Source organism: Peromyscus leucopus, chromosome X, assembly GCF_004664715.2.
Source record: "Peromyscus leucopus breed LL Stock chromosome X, UCI_PerLeu_2.1, whole genome shotgun sequence".
NCBI lineage: Eukaryota > Metazoa > Chordata > Mammalia > Rodentia > Cricetidae > Peromyscus > Peromyscus leucopus.
The window spans coordinates 65,413,115-65,424,216 of record NC_051083.1 but is presented as its reverse complement, the minus strand read 5'-3'; the positions used below and the strand labels follow the sequence as shown (position 1 = coordinate 65,424,216).

The 11,102-nt window shown below is 39.0% G+C and overlaps 2 long non-coding RNA genes across 2 annotated transcripts; both read left to right on the top strand.

Moving 5' to 3' along the window:
* Positions 1–1,639: 1,639 nt before the first annotated feature.
* On the top strand, positions 1,640–7,105 carry LOC119086677. Its single transcript, XR_005090024.1, has 3 exons — positions 1,640–1,866; positions 2,601–2,678; positions 5,416–7,105. It is a non-coding gene; the product is annotated as an uncharacterized LOC119086677 (long non-coding RNA).
* A 1,728-nt stretch (positions 7,106–8,833) lies between these two features.
* LOC119086665 lies at positions 8,834–10,456 on the top strand. The gene is made up of 3 exons (XR_005090012.1): positions 8,834–9,031; positions 9,630–9,702; positions 10,425–10,456. It is a non-coding gene; the product is annotated as an uncharacterized LOC119086665 (long non-coding RNA).
* Positions 10,457–11,102: the final 646 nt, after the last annotated feature.

The following is an 11,102-nucleotide window of genomic DNA, read 5'->3' as shown; positions in this document are numbered from 1 at the left end:
GCATTCCTCATTTTGAAGAGACAACCCTGTGTGTTTAACATTTCTGTTTCCCCTAGTGCTTATCTGGGAGCACAAGGACCTCCCTGCCTCCTACACACTTCTACAGCAAAAATCACTTGTTGACCTGATACGATAATAGTGGGGACTTCTGCACAATAAATACTCTCATCAATAGACAGGCCAGTCAGATAAATCTAAACAGCTGAGCGATAGTCTATTGGGTAAATGTACCACATTTTCTTTTTCCATTCATCAGTTGACAGATACCTGGGCTGTTTGCAATTTCTGGCTATTATGAATAAAGCTACAACAAACATGGTTGAGCAAGTGTCTTTATAGTAGGATAGAGTGTCCTTTGGATCTATGCCCAAGAGGGGTATAGCTGGATCTTGAGGTAGATCAGTTTGCATCTTCCTGAGGAACTACCATGCTGATTTCCATAGTGGCTGTACAAATATGTACTCCCATCAGAAATGAATAACTGTTCTCCTTTCCTCTTGTCTCTGTGAACATGTGCTATTATTTGTTTTATTGATATTGACCATTCTGTTTGATCTAAGATGAAATCTCAAAGTAGTTTTGATTTGCATTTTCCTGATAGCTAAAGATGTTGAACACTTCTTAAAGTGCTTCTCAGCCATTTGCGTTTCCTCTTGTGAGAATTCTCTGTTTAGATCTGTACCTCATTTTTAAAATTGGGTTATTTTCTCAATATCCCGATTTTTTAAGTTCTTTACATGTTTTGAATATTAGCGCTCTATTGAATGTGTAGTTGGTAGGCTGCCACTTTATCTAAATAATGGTATCCTTTGCTATACAGAAGCTTTTCAAATGATAAGGTTCCACTTATTAATTTTGGTTTTGCTGTCTGTGTTATCATTTTCTTGTTCAGAAAGTCCTTTCCTGTGACAATGAGTTCAAGAGTATTCCCCACTTTCTCTACTATCAGATTCGGGGTTATCTGGTCTCATGTTGAGGTCTTTGATCCCTTTGGAGTTTTGTGCAGAGAGATAAATATAGATCTATTTCAATCTTGTAACATGTAGCCATCTAATTTGACCAGTATCATTTGTTGAAGATGCTATCTTTCTCCAGTATGTATTTTTGGCTTCTTTGTCAAAAATCAGGTGTCCATAAGCGTGTGGATTTATGTCTAGGTCTCAATTCAATTCCATTGATCAATCAATATGTCTGTTTTTATGCCAATACCATACTATTTTTATTACTATTGAAGAACCAAAGCACCCCCATTTCAAGAAAGCCCCTCACCCCAGCTTGAAACAGGCCTGAGTTTGAAAATTCTTACAGCTGCTGACATAGGTCTCAGACAAAGTCAGGATGTTTGAAGAGCCATCTGGTAGCAACTGATTAACCATAGAATGCCCCAATGCCGGAGATGGTCAAAAGTACAAAGTCTGGATGTTTGAAGGACTATCTGGTAGCAATTGATTAACCACAGAATGCCCCAATGCCGGAGATAGTCTACAAAGTTTAACAAACAACCAGTCAATACTACAAAGTAAGATAACACAGAAATTCTGGAAAGCCCCTAAAACTTGAGCCAATCAGAATTGTACCCGTACTAGCACCCCTAACTGATGTAGCCTTGTGGTTTTTTCCTTTAAAAATTGAGCTTGCAGAGGGGCGGGCACCTCCTCCAGCCTCTACTATATTGGATGACTTGTCGATGTCCCTGCCGCATGGCTTAAACTGCTTCAATAAACCTTGCTTTTGCATTTCGGTGAGTTCGTGTCTCTGGTGGTCTCTTCGGGGGTCTCACACCCAGGGAACAACATTTGGCGGCTCGTCTAGGATTTTGGGGGACCCCAGAGACCCCGCAACCCGAAGGTTTACAACGGTGATCAGGTGAGTCTGTCTGTCTGTCTGTCTGTCTGTCTTGTCTTGTCTTTTTGTTGTTTCTGTTTTCTGATTGCTGCCAGCAGCTGTCTGAGCTGTATCTAAGAGGTTCCACTTTGGCGGATGTGCTGTAAAAGCAAACCCAGAGGAGTCGAGAGACGTCCCCTCTCCTTGTCTGGGCAGGGGTCTCAAGTCTGAGGCCACTTTGCCAGGGACCCACGAGGGGCCTGTCTGTGTATCTGAAAACTCTAGGGATCCGGAGACTCTGTAGACTTGTCCCTGTCTCATCTGTACCATCTTTGGCATAATTGAGGCTCCCTCTCTGGATGCCTGGTCTGCCTGGACCATCTGTCCTCAGAATTCTGTAAAGGGCCCTTGTTCTTCCTTTTTGTCTGACTGTCTTGTTGGTCAATGTAATTTGTTGTCTCTGCTCATCATTCGTTTGCTAACACACTGCAGACCGTGACCCAAGGGGATTTTGTCTGCAGGCACCAGGAGAGCTGTTTTGTTGTCTTGTCTTATGTTGTAAAATATTTTTGCTTGCCTTTCTGTTGGAATGTCCTTCCTATATGAATGTGTAAGTGTGTAAGAACTGTGGCCACATATATGTATGTTTTATGCCTGAGCTTGTGTGTGCATTTCGACTCATGGGCCCGATGGCCAACAAAAGAGACAGAGGTCCCTTTGGTTGAACTGGGACAGACTAACAGAATTCCCCCATTGCTTTCTTGCTCTCTGACCAGTGTTCGGGCAGCTGGCAGGAACTCGCAGCAATGAGTCTGGCAGGCAGCAGCTGCGCAGCTCAGGACACCACTGAGTAGGTAGGTGCTAGGATGGCTGTGAGCACCTTGGGGCCCGGACATGGCCAGCAGGTTCTGGCTGGGCTCCCTTGTGGAGAGCTGTGGGGCAGAGCTGGCAGGAGCCAGCATGGGACTCAAGGAGCTCAGAGTGTGCCTGAACCGGGCAGGGGCTAATGGAGAACTAACTGTCACTCCAGGGTCACAGCTAAGGAGTGGCCTACAGATCTGTGGGTCCAGCCGGGGACAGGGAGTCCCTTCCAACCCACCACTCTGGTGAACTTGAAAATCTGAGGTTAACAGTGATCTTCTTTCCCCATGGTGCACGCCTTCCCTGTCCTCTTCCTCTCCCATGCTGTTGGGTGGGGCTCCCAAGACCTGCCCTGGGGCTAAAACCTGATCAAGGTCTGGCTCCCAGAATGAAATGAAATGTCACTGCCTATGATTGATAAGCTACTGTGGCTATGTTATAAGGCTAACCAACAGTTTCTTGTCTGTGGTACAGGGCTGATACAAATTTAGAGTTATTCTTGTTATGGTATATGCATGTATCTCTGTTCTTATTTAAAATATTGTAGCTTTACAATACATTCTAGATTACCAAGGGAAATCATAAGAAAGACTTTGGTAAGAGTTTCTATGTTTAAAAAAAAAAGACAGAATTTGTCTGGAGTAAATGTCTGAGGGATCAAAGGAATGGCTTGAGGTTACATGAAAAGTTGTGGAAAGTCAGAGGGGATGTGAACTATGTTTGTTATGGTTCCTTATACCTGCAAATACTGATTTTAAAAGTTAATTCTGGTTGATTTTCATTTTAAAAGTGGCTAATGATTCTGTAAAATGTTTATGTATGTATATATGTGGACAGGTACATAACTTGGATTTAACTATATATGTAAATATAAGCAAGTTTTAACTGTACATATGTGTGTGTAACTTGGATCCAACTGTAAGTATGTGTGCAAGTAATTATTGTTTAAAAAAACATGCTTTAAATAGCAACCACGTGGCTTCCTCCATCTTGGCTGGTGACCTCATGGGCAGCCATGTGGCTAACAACCATCTTTTACTAAGGTTATAAAGATCCATTCAAGTTAACAAAAGCTAACTGAAGAGATTTACACCTAAGTACTTATGTCTTTATCAAGTGTTCAACACGAAGCTTTTAAAAAATTTAAATAGATGACAACATGTTTAATAAATAAGATATTTGATAAATATTAAAGCTAAATGTCAATGCTTTTATACACAGGAATATACCTTGCTCTGGCAGCTAAACTTTGTAATTTAAGATTTACCCCTGTAATAAAATGGTAATGGTTTTAAAGACATAAAAGGATCATAGGAAACAGCTGAGGTTTGCAAATATATGGAAAGACTAGAGTTCCAAAGAGTGTCTAGTTACAATGATGGACCTTAGCAGTTTTGGAAGTGCCACATGATGATCACTGGAAGCACCAGCCATAATAAAATGGAGCAAGCAGGCTATGTATATGCTGCCAAGGGTAGGGTCAAAGAAATCAATGAAGCCTCTAAGTAAAATAACCAAAAGGATTATAAACGAATCCCAGATATTAAACTTTGGGATTGTTTGCACTTTGGAGCTTGGATTTACTTTTTGTAGATTGTGGTGATGCCATGTTTTCTACCCCTTAAAGTAAAAGAAGGTATTTTATTTTTGATATTGCAGAAAGACATTTGAGAGATCTTAATCTTTTTAAAAAACAGTTTTTAAAATATTTAAGTTTATAAGGCTATGAGACATTTTTAGCTCATAAAATGCTCTATATTGTTAATGTTTGGACTTAGAATAAAAGGCTAAAAATTAGGGTCACATCCATAAGCTCCAAATGCTAACCAGAAACTTGGATGTTCATTTCTTGTGATGCAGCAAGACAATGACCTAAGCAGTCTGACAAAGGGCTTGAAATATCTTCTGACCCATGAGTTTTCACCATTTGGGAATGGAAAAAATCTTTTTACAGGGGTGGCCTAGGACTACCTGTATGTCAGATGTTTGCATTGAGATTGAACAATGACAAAACTGCAGTTATAAAATAGCATTAAAAAAAGTTCAAAACGAGTGACTTGGAGAATGTTTCTCCTTGCCCAAGGTATAAAGAATGTTATCTAGCCTCCTTTATTTGCTAAGTTTGTTAAGCTTAAGCTATTTCGATACACTGATTCATATATATATTTTATATTGATGATTTATTTTGGTTTCTTTACTGAACCTATATTTGATGGTAAAAGAGCTTCATTTTAAAATCATTGTTTTTGAGGCTACTTATTGTAGACTGTTAGGGACATAAGTAAATAGTCAGTCATAAATAATCAAGTTTTTTTAATTATAGTCAGGTAAATAAGTACTGATGTAATATTACAGGGATAACTTTACTCAGTCCCTTGCATGTGTTTTCAGGGTTGAGCTTAAAACAAGTTAAAACTAGAAACAAAGTTTGTCTATTTGGATATACCTGGACAGCCCTCATACTTCAGAGATCTGCAGAATATGGCATTTAAATGTTGATCTAAAAGCTTATTATATCAGACAGACTTCCAGATCCTAGCAATGACCCAAGGTCTCCAAAGATTACATACAAGGCACCACAATGTCTCTGCCTGAATTATGGCAACGCTGACCATATTGCCTGCCACCAGAACCCAGCCCAGATTGTGGACAAGCAGCAGGACACTGGAATTGATTGCACCCTTTTGCCTGGACAAATCAAGATCAGTCCTCCATGTCCCTATTTCACAGGAAAGATACTTTACCTTATGGGCCTGATGGCGGAAGAAGATTGATGCTGTTCTGACTGGTACCTCCAACGCTATGGTAACCTGGGTATGGACTGGTCCCTGTCATTTATAGAATTGAAAGCTGCTTGGTCTGCACTCAGATATAATTTATCCTTCTCAAATCTCTGATAGTACTGATGGCTAGGTTAGCTATAACTTTGTCAGCTTGGCAGCATCAGACAACCAGATCCTTCTCCAAGGGTATAGCCAGCTTGTTAGCTCACTTTTAAAATATTAAAACTTAAATAAGCCATAAAGGTTCAAATATGAGTCTAAAAAAGGGCCTGAGGATATAAAAGCTTCTAAGCTTTACGGATCTCAAAAAAAATAATTTAAGATATAAATACAAGATATAAAGATAAAAAAATGTTTCAGATTGCTCTCCTGTTCTATGATATAACAGTTCAGAGTTTAACATTTAATAGAGTCCATGTAAGCTGGTAGAGCAATGACTACTTACTATTCAGTCACAAGCTCAACATTTTAGATTTATTTTAGATGTCATGTAAATATATCTAAATATAAACCTAGAAATGCTTCTTATCAGGCCAAAAATCTCTGTCCAATTTATACGTGGCTCTCTGGACAGAAGGAAAATGCACCTGCTTTAACACAAATCGGTAGTTCTTATTGGGACTCAAAGGTATGAGTCCACTTCTGTTGTTTTACAGATACCCATTGTCTGCCTTGTCTACAATATGGATTTCAGTACAGATTAGTAATACTAATGTATCTAAAACTTTTATGTCATTTTGTAAGATCGTTCTTGTAGCCCTAGAGAATTAAAAGAGTCATGAAACTTGGATCCACTTCACAGAGATTAGAAGGATCCCAGATAAGTGCAACTTATTCCTAAAAATGATATTTTTCCTCTCTCCTGGTCTTAAGACTCCTGCCTTTCCCAATTACTAAAAGTATGGGCCTAAGGGTTCCAAATAAGTTCATAAATTTTAACTTCTGTTCCTAGTTTAAGTTTGTCTCAACAGATTTCCATTTGGCTGGCAGTCTCCTCCAAGCTTCAGTTGCTGACTACACTGCTCCTGATGACTATGAACTCTGGACTTGCTAAAAGCTGACATGGACCATTCTAGCCGATGTGACTGTTTCTATCTCTACATGGTCAGATAGTCACATGCTTACAAATGCCCCATTGCCCAGCCTTTGACCAGCCTTTCAGCCTTTGACTAGCCTTTCAGCCTTTTGTAGGCCCTGACAATGGCGCCCTTTTGCCAGCTGGAAGCAGTTCCAGAAGAGACTATGTCATCCCATGTTCCTGTCCAGAATAAGGTTGAAATGCTGGGTCAAAAGGAAATTCCCTGGCATAGAGTAAACGTGACTGAGAGACCAGCCAGGGATGGTTCAAGTCCTGGTTCAACAGCTCTCCCTGGTTAACTACTTTAATTTCCACCCTAATGGGCCCATTAATAGTCTTGCTTCTGATACTAACCCTGAGGCCCTCTATCCTCAACCGACTGCTCCAATACATGAGACAGAGGCTGGGTACAATTCAGCTCATGGTACAAAAACCACAAAAAATAATGCCCATGGAGACCAGGGACACCTATAAGCTGGCCATTAGGAACCCATGATTGGGTTCCATTAGGCACATGAGAAGGGGGAAATGAAGATCCAAAGCACCCCCATTTCAAGTAAGTCCCTCACCCCAGCTTGAAACAGGCCTGAGTTTCAAAATTCTCAGAGCTTCTGACATAGGTTCCAGGACAAAGTCAGGATGTTTGAAGAGCCATCTGGTAGCAATTGATTAACCACAGAATGCACCAATGCCGGAGATAGTCTATAAAGTTTGACAAACAACCAGTCAATACTACAAAGTAAGATAACACAGAAATCCTGGAAAGCCCCTAAAACTTGAGCCAATCAGAATTGTACTCGTACTAGCACCCCTAACTAATGTAGCCTTATGTTTTTTTCCTTTAAAAACTGAGCTTGCAGAGGGGCGGGCACCTCCTTCAGCCTCTACTATATTGGATGGCTTGTCGATGTCCCTGCCGCATGGCTTAAACTGCTTCAATAAACCTTGCTTTTGCATTTCAGTGAGTTCATGTCTCTGGTGGTCTCTTTGGGGGTCTCATGCCCAGGGCATAACACTATAACTCTGTAGTATGATTGAAATCTGGGATGGTGATACCTATAGCAGTTCTTTTATTGTTCAGGGTTGTCTTAGCTGTCGTGTGTGTGTGTGTGTGTGTGTGTGTGTGTGTGTGTGTGTGTTTTCAAATGAAATTGAAAATTGTTTTTCCAATTTTTTTGGGAGAAGTGGTTCGAGACAGGGTTTCTCTATGTAGCCCTGGCTGTACTGGAACTCATTTTGTAGACCAGGCTTGCCTCAAACTCATAGAGATCTGCCTGCCTCTGCCTTCCAAGTGCTGGCTATCTTTTCAATTTTCATGAAAAATTATGTTCAGATTTTCATAGATATTGCATTGATTCTGTGTAATGAAATTTGGCAGATGAATGTATTTCATTTTGCAGAATTTGGAAGATTAAAATATGTATACCATACCATTGATACCTACTCAGTGTTTTAATGGACAACTCCTATGAATTCTTAGAAGGCTGACTCTGTGATTACACACCTATTAGAAGTTATGGCCATCATGGGAATACCTGTACAAATTAAGACTTACAATGCCCCAGCATATGTCTCAAATAAAAGGAGACAGTTTTTTGCTTATTACAAGTTAAAACATGTTACAGGTATACCACACAATCCCACAGGCCAAGCAGTCATAGAAAGATCCAATTGAACTTTAAAGGATATACTAAATAAACAGAAACAGGTAACAATGACTTCTAGAAATAGATTGTATAGTGCTTTATTAACCTTGAATTTTCTCAATGCTGATGAGAAAGGAACAACTGTGGAAAGACATTGGATAACAGAAGAAACTCCTGAATTAAATCAACCGGTTTACTTCAAAGGTGTTTTGACCTTGGAATGGAAACCAGGATACATCCTACATTGGGGAAGGGGTTCTGCTTTTGTTTCTGCAGGAGAAGAAAAGCTATGGATGTAGCAGAATCAAAAGTCTAAATAAAACAAAGAGCGAGTATTCATGCTGAATCAGAGAGACAGACAAAGCTATCATTGCAATTCAGTTGTCTGTTTCAACGAAGTCTGTTCATGAATGAACTCACTGAACTGTTGCTATAGCTGAAGTAACCAGCCAAATGCTAACCAAATGCGCACTGCTACGTTAATATCCGTCTACACATCCGATAAAGTGCTAAAATTCAATCAAATGTGAATACAAATCAAGACTATCTGAACTAAAAAGTGAGCACATACTACTATTGTCTGAAATATAAAAAATAAAAAAAATAAAAAAAAAAAAAATGTTGAAAGAAAACCCTGATGAGAGAGGTAACAGCCATCCACCGATGTCACAACTCTACAAGTTGTAAGAAAAACTCAACAAAAAGGATTGGGGCAGGGTTCTGTTTTTTGTCTTTATAGGATAACAAGAATACCCATCTTCAAGAAAGCATAAGGCCTTGGACACCCAGACTTCTATAGCAGAAGGGAAGAACCTATTGGTACCAATATACTCTACAGGGTAATATCTCAATGCCTAACTTCTGTATCTCTTTAACTCTAGAACAGTTGTGGTTTCGATTTAATTATAAATCAAGCTGACTTTGAAGTTGGAATGTGACTCTTTCCTCTAAACCCAAGCATATTGCTAAAAGAAAAATTAGTAAGTTCTGTATCATATTGGAAGAGCCAACTGGTGTGAGACAGAAGAAAACCAATAATCTAGGGACCATTGTTGTCAAGATTCTATTTTTTTCCCCCATGCTTGTCCTTGCTTTCTGGGAATCCCTTTTTGATCCAGCATTAATCCAAACTTTCCATTTTGTTATTAATAATGTTCAAGTTATCCACAGTGAACTATAGTCTTTTCAATAGCAATCTCTAAAGTCTCCAGAAGGAAGATGGGACCCCACAACAATGACTCTACTCAGTCCAGAAAGATGCCATTGCATCTAAGAACATTACTCAATGATCAGCCTTGGACTGAAAACTCTTCAGGACAGTTCTAAGATGATCATACTACACTTCTAGCCAGAATCTCAGACAATCTTACCCATTACTGAGACTGGATGCTGACTCTACGGCTAGCCCTATTGAGACCTATCTAAACTTTCTTACAGGACTCCACAGAGATACTATTACCCTCTAAACAGCAGGAAGCAATCCTAAGAAAATGATGCCCCTCTCCTAAAGGTTTCATTTTTCTCAGGGTTATGGATGGATGGTTATAGGGTTGGGGATGGTACAATAAAATTTAGACTCAGTATTCTCCTTTAGAAAAGAAAAGGGGGAATGGATAGGTATAGTAAATTAAGATAGGTTATTGTATCTGCTATTAAACTGATTTAGCAAACTATCAGTCTTGGATAATTTACACTGATATGGATTCTGTATATTGATACAAATGTAAACTATTCTTATATTCCTACTTAAGATAATTTGTGTATTGATACAAATATAAAACTATATTTGTTGTATTCCTACATATTCCTACTCCTGTTTGAAATATTGATACAAATGTAAAATTATATTTGTCATACTGTATGTTCTATTGATACATATTAAGGATATTGTCATATTGCATTTCGCACTATACATTTCTACTCCTATTTAAGATATTTTGTGTATTGTCATAATTTTGAGGTCATTGTCTTTATATTGTACATCTGTTTACAGACTGTTTACCTTGTTAATGTGAAGCCTTAGTCCTTAGGTTATTTAGTTAGATAAGACTTACAGATTTATAGTCACCCCTGCTTGTCATTTCCATAGTTAGTTAGGTTGTCCAGATTTACAGAAACATAGGTCAGATGGATAGGTAGTCTTCAAACACTTTGTAGACATAGAAAATATGACATTTAAATGTATTGCTAACTTAGAATTCTGTTGACTTGAGACTCAGTTGCTCCTGGCAGCACTGATCTGATCCCCAGAGAATGTTGGGCTTCTAAGACATTTCCGTTTGGAAGTTTGTCTTCTTCTTGGCACAAGAAGTGGCCTGCTGGGCAAAGAACTGCCCTTGCTTCAACTGCTGAAAGGATGAACGCCGTCCTTTCCGGACAAGCAGGACACAGGAAAAGCGACTACTGAACTCTGTCGAGACAGGTAAGATGATCTTTCAAAATTCCTGCTTCTGAAAATGGTCAGATATTCTAGGCCTATAGCCAAATTGGATGCCCCAACAATGCTGAGAAATTTTAGGTGACTGTCTAGGCTGACAGCTGTCTCTGTCTATTCTCAAAAGAATTTCGGAAATTGCTTGCTTGCATTTCCGGTTTTCTCACTTATTATTATGTTCCTTCTCAGGTCTTTGATGGAGTTGAAGACTAGATAGTTACAGTTACAATCTTTTCATATCTTAGCTAGAACATATTAGTACTAGATTTAGAATGTTCAAGATAGGACAGCTTTTGGAGTAATCTCAGTAATTTGCCATTTACCTATGTCTGGACGTTTCTGGTCATTTAGCATGTGTTTCTTATTTGATGTTGTTCTTGTTAGCTGTAGTTCCATTTTTGTTTATGTTATTACCCTTTGTTTCCTTGACAATACTTGATAATCATCTTTATTGTATATAGTTTGAATTAAGTTTA